The sequence below is a fragment of the Lycorma delicatula genome, chromosome 8, assembly GCF_047948215.1.
Source record: "Lycorma delicatula isolate Av1 chromosome 8, ASM4794821v1, whole genome shotgun sequence".
Classification (NCBI taxonomy): domain Eukaryota; kingdom Metazoa; phylum Arthropoda; class Insecta; order Hemiptera; family Fulgoridae; genus Lycorma; species Lycorma delicatula.
Genome location: NC_134462.1, coordinates 52,871,205 through 52,889,082, shown reverse-complemented (window position 1 = coordinate 52,889,082; position 17,878 = coordinate 52,871,205).

Genomic DNA, 17,878 nt, shown 5'->3' with positions numbered 1-17,878 from the left:
CACTGAAAAAAAATTCTGCTTTCTAATGACAGTATCAAGGCAAATCGATGACATGGCTGGGCTGCCGATATCTGTGATCAGATAATTCAGCAAGTAAGTCAAAGTGAATTTTTTAATATTCAGTTACATGAATCAACAGATGGGACAGATCAATCAAAGAAAATATATTGTTTTGCAAATCAATACCAGTCATGGAAGAAGACATTGTCTTTTGATATTTTTTATGAGGTTACTAAAAACTATAACATAGATTGATAAAATGTATTACAGCATGTAGTGATGATGAAAAGGTGATAACAGGAAAGATCAGTGGATTTCTAAAATATTAAAATATCTTATACAAAGAGCAGAATGGACACACTGCTTCCCTCACAGACTTATTATGCTCTTGCCACAAAAAATATGCCAGAAAATCTCAAAAATATTCTTTGTAAAGCTGTAAAAATCATTAATTTCATTATAAGTTGACCATTAGGCTGCTAGCTAAACTGTGCGATGAAATGAGTGAAAATAAAAATCTATTCTTTTCCATACAGAAGGCAGATGGTTATCATGAGAGAAAGTGTTCATCCAGTTATTGGAATTGCAAGATGAATTAATATTTTTCAAGGATAAACAAATGCCATTTTCAATGTTTTTACAGAATGATTATATGTTGCTGTTGACTTACTTAGCTGATGTATTTTTGCATTTATATGACTTGAATGTGAATTTACAAGGACATGATAAAAACATTTTATTAATGACAAAGTGTCTGCTTTTTTAAGAAGCTTGATATTTGGGGATTATTCACCTTTAGAGCAAAAATTTTGATATTTCCAGTCGCTAACAATTATTCTGAGAAAAATTTGGATGAAGAAAACACTATTATTCACTACAGTTTGCATAGCATGAAGATGCATTTCCTCAAGCTAAAAATTCAGTTAGTGGAGTATTTCCCAGAAGATAAAAATGATTTCTCAAAGAGATGGGTACTTAATAATTTTAGTGAAAACATTGTTGCAGCTGTTACATTTCCAGTTGAGATTCACAACCAGCTAATCTAAATGTCTGCCTATAAAATGTTACAACTATAATTCACATCTGAAGATTTAAATACATTTTGGCTTGCTCGTCAAAGTGAATATCGTAATTTAGTCACAGAAGCATTGAAAATATTAATCCTTTTCACCACGACTTATCTCTGTGAAAAGGATTTTTCATCTACGGATGCACTAAAAACTAAATGTAGGAATTGTCTTTCACTTGAAAACAATTTGCTTGTGTCTCTAACACAGATCCACGCAGAAACTTCTAAATGTAAACAAAATAGCAACCATTTCATAAGTTATTTTTTTCTCATAGAATGATTTCATCATTGTAAAGTTTTAGGCTAATTTTGGACCCCTCTTTTCATATCACTGCAACCCGATTGAGAAACGCTGGGCTAAAGTAATCCAAATATGAAAATATTCCTTCATTGTATATCATAGAAATTAAATCTTATATTAAGATAATATATCAGCAAACCTCCGCATCTTGTCCGTTAATGAACATTTTGTATCACTGAAAGTGAAAGCAGGTTTTTCATTTGAGACCAACAGAATAATACAGAAAGTTTCATACTCACCATGTTATGCAAAGATTGATACAGTAAATGCGTGGTCCAATTTCTGAAATTTGGTTTACTCACATGCCCGCTTACATGAAAATGGATCTGACTGGACAAAAATTGTGATTGTGCAAAATTCCATTCAATAATGTAATTCTGGTAACAGCAATTCTTTAACAATTTGAATTTTAAATGGATGAAATATCTCTGAATTTTTTGGAGTGAAGTGTTTGTGGAAGGCCAGAAATCTTGTTCGATAGCACAGAAGCAGTTGACATAAAAACTTTCCTACCCAGTTTAAAATCATTTGGCAGGTTGGGATTCATATTACATTAAAAAAAAACACTTAAACTTTACATTGCTTTATAATAGCTGAATCATTTTCATTTTTCATCAATCTTTAGAAAAAAACACTCTACAGCAAACACACAACGCTCACTCAACTATCGCTCCATGGTGACTAAAGGTTTAGATTAGTACAAATGAACGATACAAACACTGCTCTATCTACTGGCTTATGTTTTTGATGAAAATTTTCAATTATCTAATAAATTATACCACACAATATAAAAATGTTGCTTGTAAATGTAAAATATCAACATTCATTTTTTTGATCTTGGTCAATTCAAACTAATTCTTCACTTATTAATGTTAATGTACAACTCTACTTATTTGAAATGAATAGGCCTGGTTATTTTGGTATCAGAAGAGCACCTTAGATGGTACATACATCATATCTTGACAACTATAGACAGTTGAAATTTATTTATTCAATATGACATGAAATACAGTACTCACTTCAAGATTAGTTTGCTTGGAATTTCTCCTGCCACCATAGCCCACATAAGATCGAATGTCTGTGCCACAAACAGCTACTGAGCCATGAAACAGTTTAACGACCAAAGTCCTAACTAGCTCCTAGAGCTAACCTCTTCTTTTTTTTTCTTTTTCCTGTTTAGTCTCCGGTAACTACCGTTTAGATAATACTTCAGAGGATGAATGACGATGATATAACTGGATGAGGAATGAGGAGGAATAGGAGTGGATAAGTGGAATGAGGATGAGGAATGAAGTGTAGTCTTGTAAATTCTCAGTTCGACCACTCCTGAGATGTGTGGTTAATTGAAACCCAACCACCAAAGAACACCGGTATCCACGATCTAGTATTCAAATCCGTGTAAAAATAACTGGCTTTACTAGGACTTGAATGCTGGAACTCGCGACTTCCAAATCAGCTGATTTGGGAAGACGCGTTCACCACTAGACCAACCCGGTGGGTTCCTAGAGCTAACCTAAAAGCGTGATACCACACACCACTCGCTTACGTGTCCCACTGCCCACTTGCCATATATCACAAAATGGGTAGGCGCACCCTGTCAACTACTAAAACATATATGACATCAATAACTAATTTATCTCATCAAAGACAGCAATTCGCTGCCATGTCTAGGCTGCTGAATGCCAGCAAGTCCTGTCCACCATTAAAATGCTTGGAGCCTTAATCTGGTTGGTTGCCAGCCATATCTCTCAGTCAGCTTCCTATAGCAGCACGGCAGCAGTATTTTCACTTAGGTAAACTACTGATGTTGGTTGAAGAAAGCAACCGCATCATGGAACTCCCACACAGTCAAAAAATGCAGCTCTTGCCACCTGTGAGTGGCCAATTTTCCCCTTCACCTCTAAGTTCCAGGGTGGCCTTAGTTCTGGCTCCCCCCCCCCCCCTCAACAACCAAGAGCTGGGAGAAGTCGAACATCATGTATTCATTCGACTGGACCTCCTGGCAGACGCACAGCTCATCTTGGTAGGTGGAACCGAAAAAAATATTGGTTTAAATTTACACGGTGGGAGAGCACTCAGGCTTTCGTTGCCCTTAAAAAGGAGGGAGAGGCATACCATACCCCAGATCCTGTATAAATCTATACAAGGACCTTCCCTTAGTCATGGCATGCCATTCTTCCATCGCGAGGCTGCAGAGCCCCTTCTGCAGGCGGGAGTTGGGCAACTGTTCGAAATTTAGAACCGGTGCATTGAGATCACCGTTCCGCTCCGATACAGACCAGCTTGAAACCGCATACCTCGTCCTCCCAGCCTCTACGCAATTTCCATTTGGCCGCCCGAACTTTCACCACTAAATCGATTGGGAGAGCCTTTCTCAATAAAGTGGTAGCCTCGTAGGAGGTTGTTTTAAAAACACCGGTGCATACAATTAAATTTCTGCGATAGGCACTCCTTAAATTTTGAATAAGTGCTCGATTTCTTTCCAATTTATGCGCCCAAACGGACGTAGCGTAAGAGGTCATACTTTCGAAGACACTTCGGTACACCATGTACAAATAACGACCCGACAGTCCGTAATCCTTTCGAGCAATCCTCCTAAACTTGTGCATCACAGAGACGACGTCCACCGCTACTTGCCTAATGTGGTAGCTAAACAGCAACTTCTCATCAAACAAAACACCTAGGTTTTGAACTCGAACTCGGCTGATCACACAGCTTTTATACTTAATACGGAGGTTACGACTGTATGATAATTTGTCTGCACCCTTGAGAAACATAGACTTCGTCTTAGGCACAGAAATCCTTAAATTCTGAATGTCCATCCAGCCCTCTGCGGTTGACAAAGCCGCCTGTGCTCGGTCTTCTAGCTGCGGTCGTGAATTACCACGAACTAACAAGAGAAAGACATTGGTGAAAGCCAGGGCCGTGAATCCCGTCCCAAAAATCCGTCGAATACCAGGTTCCACAGCAAGGGACCGAGAACGGAGACCTGCGGGCTTCCCCTGTTAACGGACTTTTCCACAACTAGGTACGCATCCTTAAACAGAGCCGTGCGATCCGACAAGTAGTCACGTACTACAGCCTGCAGGGCTACGGGAACAATGCGGCGTTCCAATTCATACAGGACAGAACTCCAACGCAAGGAAGGAAATGCTGCCTCTGTCAATCAAAATTGCAAAAACATATTTACATTCCACCTTTCAAGAGCGCTTTCCACCTCGACAAGAGCATTAAGATGCAATCCCTTTCATGAAGCCATACTGGCCTCATTTAGAAATGAGTTCATATCGATAATTTCCCAGAGCCATTCCACAACCAGCCTTTCAAGCAACTTGCCGATTACCGGCAAGAGGTTGATGGGTCGATAACTGCTGACCTCACTCACATCCTTTCCTGATTTTAAAAACACCCTCATCAAAGCCACCTTCTAACAAGTCGGAAAGCAACCCTTGTTTAGGCAACCCGAGAACAGTCTGCCAAGCAGCTCTCTTATGATAGGCAACAGAAGATAAAAAATATCCCGGTTAAGTTGGTAAATTCCCGGTGCCATTCGAGAAACCACTCAGTCTTTATCTACGGGTTCCACAGCCCGTACCAGGGGTTGGTGTCTCATCCCCCTAACGCCGACTTCTGCTTCACTATCCGGAGCATCTGGAAATAGAATATCCAGAAACGCCTGGTAAGTCGCCACAGATGTTAAAGTGTGGTCACACCACCAAACCCGCATCCAACACTAGACAGCAAGTGCAATGGTTTTGGCCGGTAACATGACTTCGCGAGCTGCCAGGGATTGAGATGCAACTCACGCATGGAGTCTTAACAAAACTTGAGTTTGGCTTCCTTGACGGCATGAACGTACTCAATTCGGGGCGCGCCGGTAGATCCGCAGACCCTCACCGCGCACATCATCAACGATAATCCCCGTTAGGGGCGACGCTGGTATTCTCTACTAGTGGATCTAGCTCTTGTGCGCAGTACGCTAAGGTCAGAGTACCACCACTTTTTCCCGGGTTTTCGCCTGCGTTTAACAGACGGTTCCCCGGAAGCAGCGGTCATGACGGCTCCAATCACTCTTTGATCAGCGATCATCTCTCAAGATGCTGCATCACAGATTCTCCTTGATACTTTGCTCCATTTATTGTGAATCTCTTTAGCCAATCTCTGTGGTAGAGTGGTAGTGTTTCGACCTGTCATCCAGAGGTTCTTGGTTCGAATCCTGGTCGGGCTTGGTATTTTTTATGCTACAAAATTTCATTTCCATATCCCACCCATAAGCATGATGACAACAAAAACGTGAAAAACAACTTGAAATCATCTATGCCGGCAATTTAATTTTTTGTTTAAAACATTTTTAAATAAAAAGGAAGTAATTTCTTCCATAAAATAAAAACACACAAGCAAAATTGAGAATCTTCTTTTTAATCGGTTAAAATATACTTTCTTTTTCTGTTTAGCTTCTGGAACCACCGTAAGGTATTACTTCAGAGGATGATATGAATGAATATAAATGAAGTGTAGTCTTGTACAGTCTCAGGTTGACCACTCCTGAGATGTGTGGTTAATTGAAACTCAACCACCAAAGAACACCGGTATCCACAATTCAAATCTTATAAAAGCCTTTACTAAGATTTGAACCTTAGAATACTTGACTTCAGTTAAAATATACTAGTATATTGGTTCCAAAGGAAAAAATCTTTTCAATGTAATTTGTATGACCTACATGTTCTCAAAAGTTGACTAATCTGAAATACAGATGACATACTTCTTTTTTTTTCAATCAAAAGTCACAAGATAATTTTTATTAGATCTAATGCACATTAATTAAGGAAATAGTTAACTTTAAATGAGTCATGAATCTAATTTCTCACTTATTCATACAATTCTGGATCTCAAAGACATGATTCACCTTTAAATTTATACACTACAATAGATGTAATGTAGACTTGAGTTCTACATTTTTAAGTAATGTGGATAAGAGTGGGGAAAATAGATCAAACTTATTTTATTAAAATATTCAGAAAAATAGACAGCAACGTATCAGAATATCCAGTATATTTCAAATGAACAAGATTTAATAGATTTTATATTGTAGAAGTAGAAGTGTATTCAATTAAGTTATACATAATACAGTAGTAAATTTTATGGGTAAATTGGGCAAAATTATATATTTTAATTTGACAAAGACATAATTTTGGATTTTAAGGATCATGTCAGAAATGGGCAAGTTTGCTATTCCATAGATAAAAACACTAACTATCCTAGCAAAAACTTGGATGGATCAAGACAAGATAAAAGTTCATTAGACCACCTTTAAATACAATAATGCAATTAATAATAAATAATAAAGCACACATGTGAGGATACTAAATAAATAAGATCAGTACAAAAATTAACTATTCAGAATAATAATAATGTAAATGTAAAGCAATAAATTAATAATAATCTGAACTCGTTCATACAGTCTCTAATTCAGCTTAACTCAGTAGTAGAAGAAGAATGTTGGGCTTTTTCTTTGTTCTCATATATAATAGTGGCGATATTAATTTAAAAATACAAACCTTTGTAACAATAAACTGCATCAAACTGTGTAATGCAATTTTTTAAAAAACTTAATTTAAAACATTTCATTTCAGTTGTTTTTACGACCATCCTCAGTAATTGGTATTGCCGTTCTCACACTGGCATCAGGTGTTTCATCAGTTTTTCACACAGTGAAAACTGTGTTATATACAATTAATATTCACCCAGTATATCATTTATGCATGTTTATAGATTCTTCATAATATTCAAATGAATTAAGCCTGAAGTAAATTTCTTAAAAACGTTTCATTATACATTTGTTTGGTTTGTCATTTATCCATTACAAAGGTTTATACATAATCAATTAGAGTATTTAATAACGGACTGCTTACAATTTAATATTTTGTGAATTACATCCATACTATTTGCCTACAGTGCTTTTTTACACCCAAGTAATTTTATTTATTATGCAAAAATTGTTCTGTCTAGTTCCATAGAAATGGAATACAATAATTATTTTTCAGGAATAAATAACTTGTTTAAACCTTTTAAATCTAGCACACTTATAAAATGTAAATGCATGGATAAGTCAATATACACTGATTAAATATCAGTTGATAAGATTAATATTTACGGGCACTACACAAAAGATTTGACTAAAAAACAATCCATTTTTGGATCTTGAAAATGCATTCTAGCACTTTGAAGGAATCCAATAATTATATTTAGGAGGAACATATATACAAGCATAATAAATATGACAATGATGACAAGCTTAACATCTTATTACGATTTGATTTACTTGCAGACAAAATCAATCTGCCTCTCTGGTAAGCATTATCATCTAACAAAACATTCAAAACTTTTACATTACAGACCACAGACGTACAGTTTGAACAACTTAAATCCAAACTGCTACAAACTATACACAGTTGTGTCATGTAACATCTTATAAATGGAATGAAAAAATGAAAACATAAATTAAATCTGTACTTATATTACCAAAAGTTTACATAACTACCATATTTTTACAAAATATATTTGAAGTGAGTGCCCTGCACAGTGATAAACTTTTGTGCTTTAATGGTCAGTTGGTACCTGACACAAAACATTGTGTTGTCAATTTCTTGTTGAATGTTTACCTACAGTTATCAATAATTGTAGGGATCTGATTCATAAACTCTTATACTTTTAATAGCCCCAAAGGAATAGTTGCTAGACAAATCTAGGGAACATAGAAAGTAGTGGCTTCTGATGACAGTTTGTTCTTTTGTAAAAGCCATATTAACAAGTGCTAATGAATTGTTTGATTATGATATGCTCCATCCAGTCAGAAAAAGCTGTACTTTTTTGATGACCTGTTAACTGATTGTAGAATTCTTTGAAAATAGTGTGGTACACTTCTTTATTAACAGTTCGATCAAAAATACTGGCCTCTCTATATAATTACCAGAAATAGCATACCTTACAATGATTTTCACATCGTTAAAAGTGGATGCTCAAACATCTGGTGAGGATTATCATCCAGTATTTGGTGTTGTGAAAATTAACTTGTCCAGATAAATGAAACCATGCCTCATTTGACATTTAATACAGCATATAAATTGTGGTTTATCTGTCCATTGACAACATGTTTAAGAAACCAGTCAGTCACAGTAACTAAGACATTTCAGTTTGTCTGTTTTCTTAAGTTGTTGCATAACATGATATAGTTTCAAAGTTAAAATCATGAAGAATCTTAGGATATGTGGTGTATTTTATACTGTTGTGATAAATTGTGTATGGATTTCTTCAGACTGGCAGAAATTCTTTGAATGTCGGCTACGGCCTCTGGAATCCCTATGGAAGGTTACAAATTTAATTTTGCGTTTGAAATTGATCCTGTTGTATGCCTTTTTTTTAAACAAATTGTGTATAGAATTCTTTGCTAAGATACTGGCATTCAGAAAATTTCCCATGTATATTTGACATGTTTCTTCAAAGGATCCAGAATGCACATAAGTTTCCACTAAACAATTCTAAAAATAACTGCAAAAAATGATACTAACTGCACTGAAGCATGAACAGTTTACAAATGACAAGAGTAGATAAGAATAATAACGTCACAACCAATATTGGCGATAGCAGTAGCAGTGTTAAACTTGACCTTAAAAAACTCCAGTTCGAAGTTTGGTTCACATTTAAGTAGCTCACCTGGTACTGGTATCATCACAACCCACACAAGTAGTAACACGTCACATCTACCTTTGAAGCAAATAGAATAATTTCATCCAAATTTAACATTAGATAGTCATAATCTGTTTTTGTTCAAGTTTTAAATATAAAACATACTCAATAACAATTAAGAATACAAATTCCATTACTACACAGTACAATAAAGAACATCAATAAAAATTTATTAAATATACTCAAAATTATATCACAGATTATGTAACTTTACAAAATATAAACATTAGTATAGTAACTATGCAGTATAATTCAATAAATTACAAATTTAACAATATATTCACAAATTAATATATTATAATGGATATTAATTATTATAACAGAAGAAATAAAAACAGTAAACTTATTATTATTAATAAAGACATTGTACATTATCATTTCATTATTGAGTTTTTAAAATAAATATTAATTTTTCTGAAATAATTTTGATTATAAACTTTTTATGTTTAATTTATTTTGCTCTTTCAAGGTCTGTTCCGTTTCATTCTAAGGTATTGAAGCTACAGATGTTAAAAACTAAATTATGTTGGCTGTTAAAGCATAAGTCACTAATTAGAATTAGTTGCTTTAACAATTTGTGATAAATTAATTCAAAAAGCAATAAATTATTCATAAAAACCAGTTATTTGTTTAAATTATTATAATTACAATGTGTTTATACTGATATGATATAATGTTATTATTAATAAACAAATATGGTATGCACATAATAAAGAGTTCTCAGTTTTGCTGCTGCTGCTGCTGGTTTTGAATCAGGATTTTATTTTCTGTTTTCTATTTCTACTGGCAGTTCATTTTATTCGTGGGAAGAGCAACAGTGGTGTTGTGGGATAGAATGCATAGAAATGGTGTTCCTATACTGTTTTGTTGTTAAAATTATCCTTTGGCACCTATATTATGGTATTCTCACTAAAAGAACTTTAAAATGGGAGGCAAGCATAACAAACAAAATACACTTGCAGAAATCCTGAAAGTATGTTCTTTAATATAATTATGAACAATGCGCTACTAACTAGCCCAATCAAATGTACAAGATGTAGGTGGACACCAGTGGTTCACCTGTCACCAGGTCCAGTCTACTAAAGTCTAATTCTGCCTGAGCACACAACTGCTTCTTCCCTTTCCCTTTTCCCTCCCAGCTCCTGCCTTGTCAGTTGTGTATCTGCCGACTGCCGGCGAGTCAAATTATTAGTTTTCAGTGTGAATGTGATTACTAAATATGTTTTACTTTTTACTCAACAGTTTACAGTTTAACAGTTTTGTGTTCAATTTTTAGATCTAAAAGTGTTAACTGCCTTACCATGGAACCATGCAAGAAAGAAAAACCAAAACACTAATGTCATTCTTCAGTCAACCTAAAAATGAATACAAGAAAGACCAATCTACCTCACGAAAGTGAACTACTGTTGGGGGCTATCTAGCTGAATATTCTGAATAATCTACCTTCAGATGATGAAAATGAACTGCTAACTATAAGTAAAGTCACTTCTTTATCTCTACCTATAATCAGTGACAGTGATGAATTAGACCATACTTCACAAGTGGCTATGACCCTCTATATGGACTAGAGAAATGTGTGATTGCAAGAAGGATGTGTTTCCTTGGCTAGATTGCCAAAATTGTAAATTAGGTTGTACACTATACAAGCAAGTTTCTCACCTTGATACATTTAAAAACGAACAGCAATTTCAAAAGACTGGTCTTCATTCAGTCACTTTCAATGGATCTATGTGCCTGTCCAGCTCACTTCTTTAAGAAAAAAGATTTTTCTGCACAAACAGTCGGCAGGTCACATGTCAGCAGAGACCAGTCTGCTAAGACAAAATCGGAAACAATTGAAAATGCTTGTGACAAAATGAATGCATCACATCTTCAATCTACTACAAAAATATATTTAAGTCAACATACCAACCTAGCAAAAAATGATCTACCTTTTTCTGATCATCTTGAGCTTTTGGAGCTCCAAAAGTTAAATGGGGTGAACACTGGTATTGGATTACACTCTAGATTTAATGTAACAGAGATTGTTAATCATATTTAAGAAGAAATGAAAAACATATCACCCAACAGGTTTTGAATATTTCAGGCACACTTTCAGTCATAATTGACAAACCTATATAAAATGAGAAACTAGTAAAGAGCTTCCACCAAACTTTTTATTTTTAAACCTGACTGAGCTGTTAAATAAACTGCTGGTATTGTTTTTTAGACCCTATTAAACCGTTTGAATAAACATGGGTTCAATGATGATATCTCAAAGATAATTTGGTCCCGTTTGCTACTGATGGCTGCAGTGTCATGTTTGGAAAGAAATCTAGTGTTGCAGAAAATCTGGCTCAAAAATATTCCAACATTGTTAATTGGCACTGCATGAACCCCAAGGTAAAGATAACTGTGAATGATTCAGTTGGTGATGTGGGGACTGTTAATAATTTAAAAATTTTTATGGATAAATTATACATTCTATATAGCAAATCACAAGTGAGAATTAGCCAAATGTACTAATGAGCTAGACCTGCAATTGAATAAAATTGGGCATATATTAGGTACACATGGGTAATGAGCTCTTTCAAGTTGGTAACAGCCATTATGTTACAGATATCAATCATTACACTCCTGACTTCAATAAGGCTGAAGATGATAAAAGTAGAAGTCCATTTGAATGGGCGGTGTATAATGAAGTTAATTAAACGTCTTACGTCATCTCAATTTCAATCTGATTTGGTAATTGTGTATGACATATTAGCTGAACTTTCAATGTCATATTATTTTTAACATAAAAACTTATTTTTCAGGAATGGTTAATCATATTGAACTGAAATTTCATACACTGCTAGGATACCTAGAGGTTTACTTATATAAAAATAATGAACCTATCGCTCAATCCATGTAAACTTATTAATTGTTAATATCTTTGCAACTGCTGATTTATTTAAATGTTATTACAAAAAAATGTTAAGCATTTATAACAAAGAAAATGACACCTTATTTATTCAAATCAATTGAAAAATAATTTCCATTACACATTATACAGACACTAGTTATCAAACAAATTTTCTTTTCTTAAAAAAAATTTTTAACAATAAAAATCATCATATCAGATAATAAATGAAGTTTAAAAACAGATAATAAAAAAGTTTAATTAAAGAAACCACAGAAGCTCTTCAAAATGGCAGCCCTCATTCAAAATACATCCATCAAAACTTTTCATCGACTCCCAGACTCCTTCAAAGATGCCAAGTATCTGATGAATCAATTGAAACAATTCTATGGTATATAAGTTTTGTATACAAGTATCTTTAAATGGCCCTATAAGAAAATATGGGGCCATATTTTGGCCCCATATTTTCTTGACATCAAGAGGATTTGAGTTTAGGAGACCTTGCACAGGCCATGCTACAAGGCCTCCTCAAACCAATCCATGTGTTTGAATTTGCTTCATTTAGGTGATCTTGAACTTGTAATTTGTAATGATCCAAAGCCCGATGCAGCATGAATCAAATTTTATTGAATGTGTTTTAGTGCCAAATTTTCAAGCAAAAGTGGCCATCAAGAAATTCAAATATCTTTCACCATTTAACGTTTCAGGTAAAAAACAGACAAGGAAGCAATCACCCAAAATACCAGTCCATACATTTATAAAAACTGATATTGATGAAGTTCTCTGAAGTGGTATGAGGGTTTTCAGTTGGCCAAATGTGCTATTGTTAAGAATGGCGATCTTGTATTTGGCATTATCAGTAAAGAAAATATCATTCAAATAAACTCTGAGTAGTATATTTTCGAATAATCCATTGCCATAGCCAATCAGAGTGAGTATAATCTCTAGGTAAAACGACTTGTACTTTCTTATAGTGATATTATAGAGTTGCTGCTCACGCAAAATCTTCCAAACTGTTGCATCACTAACATTGAACTCCCAAGGCCAGCCTCAAGTACTTTTTTTGGGATGATTAGATGTTTCACCTAACACAACCTTCTTGAATTCAGGTTTATTAATAACCCTTATTATTAATTTACTATGTTTTTAAGATTTTAAGCTTCCTGTGTCTCTGAACCATCTACTAGTGGGCGAAAGCATTGTGTGAGAAGGCAACACACTTGATTAGCAAATGGTTCCTGATACAGCCTTCTCACCTCACGGGTGTTGCAATGTGCAAGGCCATTCATTTATTAAATGCCTATCAGCCATTTAGTATTTCTATGATTCACATTACTTGCCATGGTGAATAGGATAATGGCAAAAAGAAAATTAACTCATACTGCCCATATCAAATGTATTCACTTGGTCAGTAGCAAAAGAAACTGGATATTAGTTTTTATTTACAATAATGACTTAATTACATCTGTTTTAATGCAAATTATTTTTCAATATTATTTATTAATGTAACATTTTCCTGATTTCAATAATATTTTAAATATTATTAAATTATTATAATAACTTAATAAAATTTATTTGTGTAGATAATGTTATTTAATTTTATTCAGAGGGAAATGAAAACATTTTTTTCATCTCAAGACTTACTTCAAGAAATTTTGTCAATTTGTTATTTATAAACATATTTGTATAAATAAGGTGTCATTTTCTTTGTCATAAAATGCTTCACATTTTGTAATAAATTTAAATAAGCTAGCCGTTGCAAAAATATTAATTAAAATGTTTATGTGGCCACCATTTTGAAATGAATTGAGATTTTTATGCACACAAACCTCTAGGTTTATATTACTGCTTGGGGTAAAGCAGTATATAAAATTTCAGCTCGGCACAATTAACTATTCCTGAGGAATATGCTAAAAAACAAAAATAGCAGACAGCCAGTAAACTAATCATTTCTGACAAATGTCGATTCAAATTTTTTCTTTAATTCTGTGTGAGGGACCATCCCTGAATTCTTGAAACTGTTTTTATAAACATTCTGTATATGAATGTATAGGTGTATCATGAAGTTCTCTGGGACTTTCATAATCTTTTCTACTCATGAAAAAGTGCATATTATAAATATATATTCATTCTAAAATGCTTCGTTTCTGAGTTTCGGCTAGAGAGAGATTTCACTTGGATTTCAGCTATTCTGATAAAATGAGGTAGTACTAAAATTTTTAGGATGTTAATTAAGGGGCAGAATTAGTGATTTCTTATGGTTTTTGACCTAAAAAATCAAATAAAATTGTTCCCAGAACCATATCTGTAGTCCTTTTTGAGAAATCTAGGTTGGAAATTAAAAAATTGGGGATAAAAAATCCTGATTTTTGTTTGATGTACAATAACTTTGTTAAATGAGTAATACACATAAAACTATTGAACAAAACTTGTAGCGAATTCCGTGGGATCATGTATTTTTGTTTTGTATACAATATTTTTCATTTGTCCCCAGACACAAAAATTTAAAGGTGTTAGATCAGGCTACCTTGGTGGCCAGGAATGTGGACCTCCAAGACCAATCTGTTTCTCAAGGAAATTATGATTTAAGCAAGTGTACACAGCACAAGCAGCTGCAGCAATTCTTCTTGAAGAAACTGCTAGTAGACCTCAGCATTTAAGCAGCCAAGTAATATGAACGGTCCAAACAGCTGATTGTGAAGAAGGGGCACAATACACTGTCGCTAACTCTGTGCTGAAAATTGCCTTCCACAGTTTCATAGGATTTACTTCTACCCATGTATGCTCAATACGTAAGTTGTTGACACTATCTTGAGTGAAATTTGTCTTGTCGGTAAACAAACTTGTGGAGTTGACGATTTGTATTCCACAAGTTGCAGAACAAGCAAAGCAGACCATATCCTGGGTGTAAATACTGAACTGGTGTTTATGATAATGATAAAACCTGTTTTATCCGCCTAGAAAGATATAGTGTATACGACATAGTCCAGTCATCTATATGCCTTGACTACATTGATAATAATTTCATCAATAAACGCCGTGTGTGTGATAGATCATTCGTAGGTGGTACAAATAATAGGTAGTGAACCTGTTTCCCGAAAATTTGTGATAATTGTTTTGGTATCTGGAATCCTGCAATTCAAAAAACGTGTTTCATATTCTACTGCGGCATTACCATTACACACACCCACAATAAATACTATAACAGCATATTCCTCTGTTGAAAATAAGAATGGTATTTCAATGGCAAACTGATCACGTTCAATCTAAACTTCACAGAAAATCTTCGCTAATGACAGCACAGTTCACAGTAAACAATACACTTAATGTACCTTATAGAATGATTTAAACACTAATAACAGTATTGCTAATTCTTTATCAGCTGTTGTTACTTTACTGCCAACTTTTAATTACTAATTTTTCAAATAATTTGTTGTATTTCTATCCTTAATAAAACAAACGACGGTCATTTTTTTTTTTTCAAGGTCTGATCGGTCACGAAATTACAACCACAGTGAAAATAAAATTTTTTATTTGTAATGAATACTTACATAGTTACGCTATTTCTCTACATAGTTGCCACTCCGATTTAGACATTTGTCGTAGCGTGGTACCAACTTTCCAATACCCTTGTCATAGAACAGAACTGCCTGTGTTTTCAGCCATGTTTCTACACTGGTCTGCAGCTCGATGTCTGTGCCAAAATGTTGTCCTCCTAGCCCGCGTTCCATGTGAGCAAAGAGGTGAAAACTGGATGGAGCCAAGTCCGGGCTGTATGGTGGGTGATCAAACACTTCCCAATGAAAACGCTGCAGGAGCTTCTTTATTACAGCTGCAGTGTGCGGCTGAGCATTGTCGTGGAGAAAGACAATGCCCGATGACAACATTCCTCTCTGCTTATTCTGAATTGCCCTTCATAGATGTTGAAGAATCACGCATTATGAGGCTGCAGTGATTGTCGTGCCACGTTCCATGAATTCCACCAAGAGAACTCCATTCCAGTCACAGAACACAGGTCACCCTTTCTGTTGGAGAAGGTTCGCTTGAACTTCTTTGGTTTACTGGGAGAATGAGAATGCATCCACTGTTTGGATTGTTCTTTTGTTTCTTCAGTTTCAAAATGGACCCATGTCTCATCCCCTGTGACAATTTTGTTCAAAAAATCTTCTCCTTCATTGTGGTAGTGCTGGAGAAACGTTAGGGAGGCGTCCATTCTCATTGTTTTGTGATGGTCAGACAGCATCTTGGGAACCCATCTCGCACACAGTTTGCGGTACTGAAGTCTCTCACTCACAATGGTGTAGAGAGCTGACCTTGAAATTTCAGAAAACGAATCACTCAATACAGAAATTGTGATCCGACGATTTTCTTGAATTGCCTCATCGACTCGCTCAACGAGATCATCGGTTGACACTCGCTTCCTTCCCTGACCGCCTGCATCATGATCATCTGTACGTCCTTCATTGTCGCACTTTGCTGTCACTCATTGAAGTTTCACCGTACACATTACTTATTCGTCGATGAATTTCAGCTGCATTACACCCCTCAGCCTAAAGAAATCTAATTACCGTACGCACTTCACACTTGGCAGGAGATGCTATTGTTGAAGACATGTTTACGTGCTAGCTGCGAGTTCAGAACTAAACTAAGTGACGGGGTGTGATTGAAGACCATACTACAGACGCTGCGCAAAACATATGCGCAAAGGTTCATCCGATTTTTGCGCGGGTATTTATTTCGCAACCGATCGGACCGTGAAAAAAAAAACCCTCATATTAACGAAGTAAATTTTATTTATTTTAATTTTACAATTGTTGTGTAATTTCTTTTAATTCTTATTTAACAACAAATCTTGTTTTTACATATTTTTCATACCATCAAAAAACAAATTTGGTTTTGTTAACATAAGTACTTTTCTGACAAATGAATAATGTAATTGTTTTAACTTTTCTTTATTTTATTCAACTTATCTTACATAATTTTGTTCAGAATTAAATTCTCTACAAGTTTTGTTTAAAAGTTCTACGTTCATTACCCATTCAACAAAGTTTTTGTACGTGAAACATAAAAAATGTGTTTTACCCAATTTTTGGTTTTCACCCGATTTCTAAAAAAAAAATACTGCAAATTCGATTCTGGAACCTATTTTATTCGATTTTTCAGGTCAAAAACCATTAGAAATCACTAATCCTGCTCCTTAATTTACGCCCCAAAAATGTCAGTACAACTTCATTTCACCAGAGTAGCCGAAGTCCGAACGAAATCTTTCACTTGTCATTACTTGCAAACGAAGCAATGTAGACATGTCTATAAGAACTTTTTTCATTATATCCAAGAATAGAATATTTTATGAAAACCCCGGGAGAACTTCGTGATGCACATCTTGTATACGTAGATGAGCTCTGGAATAAGTTTCTATAGAAAGTTACTTTAGTAATAAAATAAGCCTGGAGTAAAATGAAATACAAACTAAAATATTTAAAAAATAATAAAACTTTATAAATAAATCAATCAAAAAAAAAAATTACGATACGTTACACTAACCACAAAAAATGTCTCAGTAATTCAATTTATGTATAATAAAAGATTATTAAAGCATATGGTATTTGTTATTGCACCGCCAATTTTCTCACTTATTTTGATGCAATTTCTTCAGATTTCATGAGAAAATGAGTAATAACGTTTATTTAAGGTGAAGAAAGTACAGTTTTTAATGAAAAATAAAAATTACAAAACACCATACATAATACAAACGCAATACATCACCACTTTCGGATAAAACTCGCCAATGCTATTGAGAATAGAATTAAAAATATTTTCGCAGTTACAACAATTTTTACACCAAATGATTATGAGTGCCACAGTGCTTTATATTCCTCCT